Source organism: Pteropus medius, unplaced genomic scaffold (assembly GCF_902729225.1).
Source record: "Pteropus medius unplaced genomic scaffold, Ma_sr-lr_union100, whole genome shotgun sequence".
NCBI lineage: Eukaryota > Metazoa > Chordata > Mammalia > Chiroptera > Pteropodidae > Pteropus > Pteropus medius.
The window spans coordinates 5219793-5233331 of record NW_024349798.1 but is presented as its reverse complement, the minus strand read 5'-3'; the positions used below and the strand labels follow the sequence as shown (position 1 = coordinate 5233331).

Sequence of the window (13539 nt, the reverse complement as noted above, 5' to 3'; positions counted from 1 at the left end):
TCCCCGCGGGGCCTGCCGGGAGTTGCAGTCCACACGACTGCGCTTGCGCCTCTACTCTGGGCAGGCGCCCCAGCGGCAGAGGTACCGGGAAACCATTAATTCAGCGTAGTATTGGGGGCGTGAGGCTGGTGGCCGGAAGCGGTCCCCTGCCTGGCCAGGATCTTAGTTGGGGTGGCTGGACGCCCTGGAGGGCCGCTCGGGACCCGGCCCCGTGCCACTGGTTCCTATTTTAAACCGGATTTTAACTTGCCTGGGACAAGTTCATTGTCCAGCCCTGTGGAGACGGGATCGTTATTCTTCTCCCTCCTAGGTCGTCTGTGGACTTTCATCGTGAGGGGCGAGTGGAAGCAAACCCGGAGGGTCGGTTCCCTGGCATGCACAGTTAAGGGCTATGTGCAGGTGGTGGGAAGGCGGCCCAGCTGTGAGGCAGGTGTCCATGGCCAGGGTCCACCCAGCTCCTCCATTCCCACCAGCAACTGTCAGCCTCGTGGACTCAGGAGACAGAAGCGTCATAGGAGTGAATCGTGACAACCAGTACCATTTATTGAGCGCTTGCTTACATGCCACCAGATCTCCACAACACGAAATTGTAGGAAGTAGACACTATTACAGATAATGGCACCAAGTCACTTGTCCAAGACCATACAACTAGTCAGTCGCTGAAGTTCAGGCTCCCATAATGGTAAAGGGTGAAGTGATGTGGGGATGGAGAGGGTTGACTTTGAATGACTGAGTGGAAAGAGTCCTGAGGTTTTTTTTTTTCCCCCCCTTGTTCCATGCCAGGAAAAAAGGTCCACCACAAGCTGTTGTGGCAAATGCAGACCCAGAGGCCTCACATACATGAGCAGGTATAGCAGATCTATTTTAGAAAACCTTGTGACCTTAGAGTCCTCTAAGACCATTTTTCATGTTTAAGAGGCTATACTCTAAGCTTATAACCAGTTTTCTGGCATTTACTGTGTCATCTCAGACAAGTTATTAAATCTCAACGGAGGCTGTGGCAGCGGCGGCAGCGGCAGCGGCAGCAGCAGCAGCAGCAGAAGCCTCTTAAAGGGGCCACGTCCTCAAGCAGATTTTCTGGTGACGGACCTGCTTGCTCTGAACACCAGTGATGAGTGGGCTTCATGCAGGAGGAACCAGGGATTTACAGGGAGACATCGTTGGAGTGAAGACCTAGGCAAAGCTCGCTAGGTATAAAAGTGCCATTGGTAGCCATTGTTCCCTGTTGAGCCCTACCACCTCCCAGTGTGGAGACACAGCGCAGCCATTGCCATATGTTGTCAAACTGGATAACAAAGGTCGCTCCACCCAGAAAATTCCCTGAAACCCTGCCTCCCCCAACTCGGGCCCCACTCAAGCCACATCCAGGTGTATTCTCAGTGTGTCAGACGCTCCTTGCAAAGACACACTGGTAGAGGCAGCTGGCCTCAGTTTCTGGTGTGACCTTTTGAGGCAACTATAAACATGGCATCTATGGATTTGGCCCCGGAGGGGTAGAGGCTTGGGCTAAATTTGGCCTGCAGCTGAACTCTCAGGACTGTGCCAACTGGACACCTACTTCACAAATTCACACTAATAAGACTGGGAGACTTAGGAGTTTTTCTTAGTACATAGAAACAGACATGGAAAGGCAGCCAAAATGGGAAGACAAAGAAGCAGAAACCAAATGACAGAACGGAACAGAGATCCAGATATAATGGAGTCAAATAATCTAACAGATGGCAGGGTTCAAAACACTAGTTATAAAGATGGTCAATGAACTTTTGGAAAATGTAGAGAACTCCAACAAAGAGATAAAAATGGAAATGGAAATTATAAAAGGGAACCAGTCTAAAATGGAGAACATTTATCTGAGATGTGAAGTATATTAAATGGAATAAACAAAGGAATAAACAAAGTGAATAAAGAAGAGGATCACATGCTGTATCTAGAGGACAGGAAAGCAAATCAGGACACTCAGAATGGCAAGAAAAAAGATACCAAGACTATAAAAATAATTTAAGGAGGATACGGGACACTATTAAGTCTCCAAATATTCGTCTGATCAGCATAACTGAAGAAAATCAAGATGTTGAACAGCTGTTTGGAGAAATAATGATGGAAAAATTCCCTAACCTGGTGAAAGAAATGGACATAAAACCCCAGGAAGCTCAGAGGATTCCAAAAATCAGGGATCCAAAGAGGCCCACACCAAGACACATCATAATTAAAATGCCAACGGTTAAATACAAAGAATTTTAAAAGCAGCAAGAGAAAAACAAATAATTACATATAAAGGAACACCCATAAGACTGGCAGCTGATTTCTCAAAAGAAACTATGCAGGACAGAAGGGCTTGGCAAAACACATTCGACAGGATGAAGACCCAGGATATACAACCAAGAATAATTTAGCCAACAAAGCTATCATTTAGAGTTGAAGGACAAATAAAGAGCTTCCTAGACAAAAATAAACTAAAGGAATTTATCACCACCAAGCCGGAATTACAGGAAATGTTGGAGGGACTTCTTTAAGAAGAAAAAAGTATGTATCAAAAACAGGAATAAAGAATGGTAACAACTACATTCCTATCAATAAGTACCTTAAATGGAAAAGAATTAAGTGCTCCAAACAAAAGATAGAGTGGCTGAAAAGATAAGAAAACAAGACCTCTGCATATGAAAAGGAAGGGAATGGAAAAAGATATTGATGAACATAGAAGGTATTTAAGTCAAACAGAAAGATAAACACTATATGATTTCACTTATATGCAGAATTTAAGGAATAAAAAGAACAAACTAATCAAAAACAGACTCATAAATATAGTGGACAATGTGGTGATGGATAGAGGGGAGGGAGGTTTGGAGGGCTGGGAGAATGGAGTGAAGGGCTAAAGAAGTACAAATTAGTAGCTGATAGGTGGTCATTGGGATGGGAAGCATGGCATAAGGATTGCAATTAGCATTAATACATTGGCTAGGTGGAGGGTCGGGAAGGAGGGAGCAACTGGGATCATTTTACTAACTATAGAGATGTCTAACCAATGTACTATATACTTGAAACTAATTAAAATATAAAAAATATATGAAAAATAATCTCACTAAGCCTCAAACATCAGTCCCCTCATCTGTTTTGAGGGGACAATTCTATACTTATTTTATAACACCGGGTGAGGAATAAATGAGCTAATTAACATATGTAGCATGCTTACAAAAGTAGAGAACAGTGTGAACTCAATTAATATTAAGTGTTATTAATGCACAGCAAATTCCTGAAGCCTTACCCTATCTCATAGAAAAGTCACTTGGATTATTATTGCAGGACGTGGGGGTATGGGAATGTGTGTAAAACTACACATACTTCGAGATGGGAAGAATGAAGGATGAATCATTTGCTATGTAAGTTCCCTTTGATTTTAGGTTATTAATGGGTACTTAAAAATAGGTGGACTTTCAGAGTTACTCAAAATTACTGTTAATATTCCTTGCCATTTCTTTGAGGACTATCTATATTCAGACAGAAAATAGCTGGTATTTGGGAGTGGAGTTACAGGCCAGCAGATCTATTGGGGTTCATTCGAGGCAGGCGTTTTTAACCTAGGGTCTATGAAATTCTAGAGCAGCACTGTCCAACAGAACTTACTGCAGTGGTGGCTATTGAGCACTTAAAATGCAGCTAATGTTGCTAAGTGCCACCTAGCAGCTACCATATTGGTTAATGAAGTTCTGGAGCAAATTCCCCGCAACCGCCAGGCTGTGGACCAGTACCAGTCCGTGGCCTGTTTAAGGATTGGGCCGCACAGCTGGAGAGCCAGCGAAGCTTCATCTGTATTTGTAGCTGCTCCCCAGCGCATCACCTCAGATCATCAGGCATGAGATTCTCATAGGAGCACTGGTCCCTGGTGCCAAAAAGGTTAGGGATCACTGTTCTACAGGGTCACATGGATAGATTTAGAGATTTTGTAAACCTTTTTATATTGTACACAAAACTGCAAGGGTATATGTATTTTCTAGGAAGTGGATCCATGACTTTCATCAAGTTCTCAAAACCACCATAAGGATTAAGAGCCACTATTTTAGGGGTTTGGTGAAAAGTAAATTAAGGAAAGTAAGTATGCCCTCTTGTGACCACTATTGATTCTACTTTCTTAAACTTTCTTGTCCTCAGTTATAGGTGGCTCCTTGACTATTACAGAGAAAAACAAATTTGAATCTCAGATAAAGAACTCCTATTACTCCTGGTCTTAGTTCTCATGAGTACTAGATTCTGTCTTTAGAACTGCGTTCAGTTCTTACCTAGGTCTTAGAGATTTCCTTGCACTTAAGGAGTCAGTTGTCTGTGCCTGGTTTTCGAATTGACATTCGATGTAATCTAGTGTTAAGACTTTCAAGTCTGTGCTCTTTGGCCTGGAAGCAGACAAATGGGCAGCTCCTGTCTTTCTGAAATGCTGCTCACCTTAGGATATTCTGGCTTCCAGGCTTCCGCCACCTTAAGCCTTTGCTATTTGCTTCTCTCCACCATTTTGGTTTCTTCCCACTTTACTTGACTACAGCTTTCCTATGATCCATGGCTGTTAAGTGTATCACATTACTTTTTGAATTCACTCTTAGTTTTGAAATCCAATCATAGACAAAATAGTGACTGTAAATGACATTTCATTTAAAATGCATTTTATTTTTATTAATCTGAAACATATTGCCCTTTCTCCATGAAAACATAAAATAAGGCAAATAAACCAAAGCAAAACAAAATAGCTATATCAAAAATAAAAGTCTTCACACACACACACACACACACACACACACACACACACACACACACAATCTCCAAAGGTTTCCTGCTGCCTTGATAATAAAGCACAAACTCCTCAACAAGGCTGTGAAGATATTCATAATGCAGGCCCTGAACTGTGGCAGCAAGCACTGCAAGTCAGAATCACTTTCTTCTGAGCCCCCAGGTGCTTTGTTTAGACCTCATTTTTAGCACTTATCACAGTTCACCTTAGCTAGGAGGGTTAGTTACAATCATACTGTGACTTGTATCATCCTTTGCCTTTCCAATGTACATACATCAACATCACACACATGACTGGAGTTTTACAGGGTGGAGAACAACTGTTATTCATATTTCCATCCCTTAAAGTGTTCTGTACATACTAAATATTAATAAATGTGTAGCATTGAATCAAGAAAGATGTAAGATAGCTCTTGGAAACTAAAAACATAGAACATTGTGATGGATATGCCTAGTTCTACTTCTGAGTATTTTGAAAAGATAAGCACAAAATTCAATGCCCCCCCCATAAGTATTATAAAGATTAAGTGACATATATTTAAATATAGGCTCTATACAAAATAAACTTGCAATAAATATCAGTGTATTTTATTTCTAGTCTTTGTTGTTTAATGATAAAAACCATTAAGGACTATGAGTTTTCCTCTAAGTACAGCTTTGGTGACATCATTTTTATATAGAATATTCTCTTTATTTATGATTTCAAAATAGTTTGTCATTGCAGTTTTTAATTTATTTCATCTTCAAGCCAAGAGTTGGTCAAGTGGTTAATCTTGTCAAGAAATATCTGAAAAATGTTTAACTGCATTGATTAGAAAATGGAATTCATTCTATTTCTGCTTTGAAAGTTCATTTAGGTTTTCTTGTAAACTTATATTTGATAAAACTTGTTAAGTATCCTAAAGGCTCTAGAAAATGAGTGTTCTATTTGTAGGACAACAAATCCATTTTTTTAAAACACCTACAGCACTTAGTATTCGTAGATGGTCTCCCATCCAAGTACTAACTAGGCCCGACCCTGCTTAGCTTCTGAGATCAGATGAGATCGGACACGTTCAGGGTGGCATGGTTGTAGATGGACAATAAATCTAAAAGAGCCTTAGGCCTCTCTAGTACTTTTATATGTTTGGAAGCATCTCTGGTGCTTGCGTGAAAGGGAAGTGAGATAAAAGTGTTCAGGTTGCTTCCCATTCTACCTCCCTGGATTTTGTTTTTACTTCCTCTTCTCTGTTAAAAGGTTTTTTTCAAAAACTGTTCCATGGGTTTTATAAAAGCAGTTGTTAATAGCTGCTTAGCTGTTAAAGCTGGCAGTAAAAATAGGAGGCTAAAGGACCTAGGAGAGAACTCGTCCCTTTCTTTAGCTGAAACAGTCCTCCCTAAGATGCCATAGTTGTCTTCCTGAAAGCAGAGAGAACCTCTAGGGGTCACATTAAGATTTTCGCAATTATCTTCCAGAATCTGCCGGAATTCTTTCACAGTGTAGAGGGTATTGTCTAGGCTGAAATCAAGGAAACTGAGGAATAGACTGGTAAATCTGCTCCCAATGGGATCACAATGTGGTGAGGGATGAGAGACATTACACTTTGCCCTCCTGCACCTGCAGTCACCTTCACATTCTCAAAAAAACCATCCTCAAGGCCCTCCAGGAAACTTCATGATCTTTTAATTCTGAAATGAGTGCCTTTTCTGAAATCCTCTCATTTCTAGCCAAGGGATATGGGCTGAATAAACTCAGAAAAGAACAGTGCTTAGACTAAGCCTTCTCGTCTGGCTCCCTGCCTCCTCTCCTCAAATCCCTCATAAAGATGTGGAACAAGGTAGAAGGAGAGCTCAGCTCTTAGCCTCTTCCTTAGCACTTACAGTCAGTTTAATCAGCCCCCAATCTGAATGTTTTAACAACTGAGTTAGGGGTATTATCTTTTCTCCCCAGAATAAGAACTGGTGCTAAAACAGTTATAACCTAAACCATTAATTCTCAGCTTTGTGTACATTGGAATCACCTCAGAAACTTTAAAAAATTCTCATGCCTGGTGTCTGAATGTATTAGAGCTGCTATAACAAAATACCACAGCCTGGGTAGCTTGTAAGCTACAGATATTTATTTCTCACAGTTCTGCAGGCTGGAAGTCCAAAATCAGGCTGCCAGTATGGTCAAGTGAATGCCCTCTTATATGGTGAAGACTGCCGATCTCCATTTTCTCACACTGTGAAAAGGCGTAGGGAGCTCTGTGGGATCTCTTTTAAAAGAGGATTAATACCATTAATGAGGGTTCCACCCTCATAATCAAGCAATTCCCAACAGCCCCACCTCCTAATTCCATCACTTCAGGCATTGATATTTCAATATATAAATTTCGAGGGGACATATACATTTAGACCATAGCACCTGGGTACCACCCCCTAGAGATTTTTCTGGCTATCAAGATTTTCTAAAGCTCCTCAGATGATTCTAATGTGCAACCAAAGTTGAGAACCACTGGTCTAGACATTAATTTGAGGAATGGCATAAGAAACTTAGAAGCAACAGGCCTGGCAGAGAATTTCCAAGAGATTGTACATTTGTAGCAAGTGGTGAAAGAGATGAAAGACATGGTGTGCTCTGTAAATCATACATCAAGTTGAGTTTCGTGTTAAAAGTTTTTATTTTTAGCATTATATAAGTGTGGTAGGATAAAAATGGCTGCCATCTCTTTTTTAATTCTCTTATTGAGAGGTGGTGTCTGGCCCTCTTCCCCTGATTCTAGGCCAGTCTCAGTGACCTGCTTAGGCAATAGAATGAAATGGAAGTAACTTTCTGGGACTTCATAAAAGGTTGTGAAGCTGCCACCTAGGGCCTCTTGGAACGCTAGCCCTGGGGACACCAGCCACCAGTTGAGAAATCTAATTACCTCGAGTCTGCCATGCTGTGAGGAAGCCCAAGCTATGCACATGGAGAGAGAAAGATGCTCAGTCAGCCCGGCCCAGGCACCAGACATACACTTGAAGAAGCCATTTTGGACATTCCAATCTTAGCAGACACACAGAGGAGAAGAACGAAGAAATCACCTGCAGACAGCTGGCATTAAGGCCCCAGGCACATAACCCCAGTTGATTATAGCCATTCCAGCAATCTCCAGATATCTGAAGCTCCAGTTGATTATAGCCATTCCAGCAATCTCCAGATATCTGAAGCTCCAGCCATGGAGCAGGCATGAGTTGTCTCTGCTGTGACCTACTCAAAATCCTGAGCACAAAATCATGCGCATAATAAAAAGATTGTTTTTATACCAATCTATTGTTATGCATCAATAGATAACCAGAACAGTAATACATGAATAATCATTGCACAAAATTCAAAGAATATAGATGTATACAAAGAAAATGAGGAAACTTTTCTATCAGCCCCTCACTTTACTTTTACTCTCTTTTTTTTATAGATAAGAGTTGGCTGTATATCCTACTAGTCTCCTGAGATGTGTTTACATACTTACATATGTATTCATTATACATCTATATCTAGATACATATTTTCCCAGATTTTTTTTTATAACTTAACAATGTGCCTTTGAAATCCACCTGGATCAAGATAAATAGGTCTTTGCTAACAGCTGCACAGTATGCCATAGTATGAGTGTATTATAACTGCACTATCTCCTCTGTTGATGGAAATTTAGATTGTTTTCAATTCTTGCTTTAAGAAACAATTCTGCAAGGAACATCCAATAATACAATTTTGTGTACATTCAATAACTTCTTTAGGATAGAGTCCTAGAAATGGAATAATTGAAGCAAGGATTGTGTGCATTTTTAAAGGTTTTTTGGTTGTAAAATATATATAACATAAAATTTACCATTTTAACTATTGTTAAGTGAAGAATTCAGTGGCATTAGTGTATTCACATTGTTGTGTAACCAACACCACCATCTACCTCTAAAATTTTTTCATCATCCCAAATTTAAACTCCACTCATTAAATAATAACTCTCTATTACCCTTCCCTCCAAGCCCCTAGTAATCACTATTTTGCTTTCTGTCTCTATTAATTTGACTATTCTAGGTAGTTCATATAGGTGGAAGCACATGATATTTGTCCTTTTGTGTCTGCCTTATTTCACTTAGCATAATGTTTTCAAGATTTATCCATTTACTCATGTTGTAGCATGTATTAGAATTTCCTTCTTTTTCAAGGCTAAATAAGTGGGACAGTACATCACATGCCAGCGTCACACAACTGATTAACTGTAGAGACAGTATTCTCACTCAGGCAGTCCGACCCAAGAGTCTGTGCTATGAAGCCATATAAAGCACTCATATGATATTTGGTAAAAGTGCTCAATATATGTTAGTTTCACTGAGAAGTGTCATCCACTGCAGTTCCAAAACTATGATTTTTGGTATTTCGATACCCCCATCACCACCATATCAGCCTTGGAAAATGTTTTCTGTGGTCTTTGATGTCTAATTTTAGCTTTGACTGATATAATTCTTTTCTTCTAACTACCAACTGCAGCAATTAAGAATTGTTTCCAGCAGCTGGCTTCTGAGAAGTACTGTGCTTGGGGATGCGAATGGGAGTGAGGCGATCAATGTGCTTCCAGAAGCAGCCCTAGAGACCACGTGGGGGGCGCCCTCTCCAGGACTTTAGGAGAAATGCCACCTGAGTTTGGCTGAGATGAACGGCTTGGTTACTCTCCTGTGGGTGAAGGCACTGCCAAATACTAAGGCTTTCTTGGGTAAATGGCCTTTCAGTCATTTCAGATTATCTCAATCATATTTTAAAATTTTTAGCTTCTGCTCTGTAACTTTAAGGGAGTCAAGGCGTGAGAACTTATGTTCTTTTAAAGCGTCTATGTCTACATTAACTTGATCCTGCAGTATGTGTATATGTATGTGTGTGTTTATTTTAGAGATGGGTCTATGCTGTGTTCCCTGCAGTACTGGCAAACCTTACATATCTGTTTAAAAACTTGACATTTGTTTCCCTAAGAGCACAATCTGCTTTTAAAAATCCATTTTCCTAACCTTCTGCACTCCAGTGTAAACATTGCAGTTAATGAGGTTTTACTTAACTTTTTGTTATAAAAATATTGAGCAAAACATAAAAGTCTTCATCTAACATTTAGCTTGCTATGTTTTCCGTTTTGCCTTATTATTTTACGCTGAGAACATATTCATGGAGTATGTTTCATGTGTCATAAAATGTTTAAATGCTCATTTAAAAAAAAAACACAAAAATGTATAGAGAACATAGAGTAAAAAGCACAACCCCTACCTCCAATCTACTCTCTACAGGTTGCCATGTAATTTCTTAAGTCTTCCTTGAGATATTTAAATTTAAAAAAATATTTCTCTGTTACATGAAATTATTCTGTAATTATTCTGTAAACATGCTCTTTTCATTTAATAATATATATTGTCCATCTTTGCACATTAGTGCATGGAAAACCACCACACTGTTTTCAATGGATGCAGTATAGGCCACAGAATGGATTCACCAAAATTTACCAAGCCAGTCCCCTGGTGACAGTCATTTAAGTTGTTGGCAAGTGTGGCAGGCAGGAATGTTCCAGGAGAATGACAAAGATTTAAGTAAGAAGATGCCTCTCACACTACCATGCAGGTCAATAGTCTGGTTATGTTCACCTGAGACTAGAAAGTAGTCTTGATGAGAAGGACATACATAGAATGTTGGAACTAGAAATACAGATAGGCCATCTGGCTCGGGGTTCCTTTTTTTCCCTTGCAGTCCACTTGGATCAAATGAAGTCTTTCTTGAAGGGGACATAATGCAAAACAGTTAAAATGCAGGGGCTTCTCTAGCTGATGTGAGGGTATATACCTAGAGACTCCTGCTAGGTTCCCCCAGGTGGACTTCAGGAAGTCCACGAACGCCCCGAAATCATATACGAAACGATAAATGAATGTACTCTTTTCTGAACAAAACAATTATCCCTATAGAACATAGCATTTTACTAGATTTTTCAAAAGGAATTATGACACAGAGAAGTTTAAGAATCTGCACTCTAGAGTTCCCGGGGGCAGTGTTTGGAAACTGAGACGACACCAGTGCTGATGCTGGATTAAAGGACTCAGTTGTTTAGCGGCTCTTATCCTGACTGGAAACTATTGTTTACTACCCTCTCGTGAGATAAGCTCGTTGGGGCAGGAATCCTGCCTAAAGTGACCATCCTCGCCTCTGGCACAGTATGTGGTATTCGGTAAATACCTGCTGTAAACAGGAGTGAACGAGGTCTACAGGTTGATAAGGACAGGAGGGCTTTGGGGCTAAACGGTTTTAGCGCAACCGGAAGGCGCCCAAGGCCACGAGCCCTCGACTCTGAGGGGGCCACGCCTACTCTACTTCCTGGGTTCGTGCTCGGATACTAGGGGCGACAACTGCTCCTCCTCTGAGCTGGCCGCACGACCACTCTGGAGAGAAACAGGTATAGGTTGTTGGGGATGCCAACCCCATCAGCAGCGCGGTAGCCCAGCGCCTTCTGGGAGACGTAGACCCTGTGAGCCCAGCCACCGGCTTTCTGATTGGTTCCGCATATTCCCGGGACCCTGGGAGATGCAGTTCAGAGAGTCGCTCGCGCATGCGTAGGCGTGACGCTGGAGACCGAGGCTGCTGCTGATCCCTGCGCCTGCCTGCCTGTCAGGGCCCTGCGATGACACTTCCCCTGTTTCCTCGAGCCACTCTTCCCGCAAACAAACCCCATGCTGACCCAAGCTACTTCCTCCTCTGGAGCCATTGCCCCAGGGAGGTGCTGCTGAGGGTGACACCAACCAACATGACGCCTTCCTGTCCCCAAGCCGAGAACCGCGGAGTGTGGGCGGAGGGGCTCCTGGTGGTGACGGGGGGTGGGGGGTGGGGTGGGAATCTCCTGTCCACCTTCAGGGATACCGCCCACGAAGTGCCAGGCGCTGAAACACCAAAGGAGGATGTTGACACTTTCCCACGGTGCCAGGCACTTTTGCGTACATTCTCTCTCAGTGAACTCCCGAAACAACCCATTTGACAGGAAACAAACTCAGAGAAGTCAAATAACTTGCCCAGATTCTAGATCTTGGAGTCCCACATTTCCCCACCAATTCGTGCAGCTTCCAAACTGACGAACAGTTTCAATACGAGGTGGTGAGCGGAATGACAGAAGCCCCGGGCAAGAAGAGTCAGCTCTGCGGAGATGAGAGGACGGGGAGGTGGATGTGGGGACAGGGTTATGTAAACCGAACCTGAAGGGGTATGGTTAAGGAATGGCTGTCGTCTAACAGGCAACTGTGTTTTCCTCCTTCACTGACTTGTAAGCCTTTGGCGGTCTGTGACTGTATACCCAAAGCCAGCCTCCTAGGAGGGTCCCTATAAGTATAGTGGTAGAACGAAATTTGTTCAGTTGTTAAAATTATAAAATGTACATAGAAAAATGTATTTAACAATAGGAATTAATGTGTATAACACTTTCTAGCTTATAAAGCTTCTTGCTTAATGTTACCATGTTGCAAATGAAGCTCTCATTGGTGAACTGGTTGGGAACCTATTCAGATCCCATCACTGCACCACCATGACAGGTCGAGGCCACCTACTGCATCCCACTTGGGGAAGCTGGCTTCCTCTCCCTGTTTCCATCCTGCTGAAGAGGTTGTAGGTTGTCCCAAACTCAGTTCGCCCTCGGTTTGGCAGTTCTAAGTATGTATTATACACACAGTTATGTCTCCCAGTGGGAGGTTCATTCCCTGGAAATTCACTTGGACCTGAATGGTTAGCCCATCAAAGTCTCAGATTTCTCCCTTAAAATTCAGATTACTAGGGGGCATGGAAGAGATCATGTCACAATGAGATCCATTATTTTCAACTCCAGATTAACACAGGAACTCTACCATGATTTTCCTAGTTCTTTCCATTTTCTCAATAGCAGATATGTAATGTATTTAAATACTACTTTATAGACATCGTTTATCATGATGGTTGGAGGGACAAGATTGGTAGCACCTTGGAAACGAAGCTAACTATAAAATACTTTTTAAAAACTACCTTTTTATTATAAAAAAAAAAGTAATACATATTGATTTAAAAGTCTAAAAATGATGGAAAAAATGAATGTGTTAGAAAGTGAAACCCCTCATGACCAGGAATGGAATAAAGGCTGAGGTGTCTCAGCTGCATATTACTTGGGATTAGAGCAAAGACTGAACCCTTTGCAGCAGTTGCATTGATTTAGATTTATCACGTTGTCCTCAAATAAGGGCATATATACAGTCACAGAGGTACAAGAAATAGTTCAGCAATACCCCACTTTGTTAAAGAGTTAAAATGCATCCCAAGAGCTATAATCCTATTTTCATGTTTCTTCATTTTAAAAACTCATTGGAACCTCAAAAAATGGAAGTTTTATGAGCTTCTCTTGACCTAGAAAGGCTTCAGTGGCATTAAAACACTACTTTTCAAGAAGCACCTGACTCAAAATTGCCTGTTGCACAAGCTGCCACTTCAATTGCAAAAGAACCTGCTATAGACTGGAAAGCCCTGTTTCCTATCCAGTTCTGTCATACTGAGTTAGTCTCAGCTTAGAGGAATTTCCTGGCTAGTCCAGACAGGGTCAGGGACCCAAGGAACACGAAGGACACTGCACATCATTGCACAATTTCATCGTTTCTGCGTCAGTTGTTGAGTCTTTCTGTAATTTTGTAAGGGTCCTGGTCCCAGAGACATTCCAGTCAACAAGCAGTCTTCTGGCCCAACCTGAGAATTTCACAATTTGATATTTGCACCAGAAATTTACATTTTGATTC

The 13539-nt window shown here is 41.6% G+C and overlaps 1 pseudogene; it reads right to left on the bottom strand.

The window, feature by feature from the left end:
* Positions 1–5731: 5731 nt before the first annotated feature.
* On the bottom strand, positions 5732–5850 carry LOC120620603 (uncharacterized; annotated as a pseudogene).
* Positions 5851–13539: the final 7689 nt, after the last annotated feature.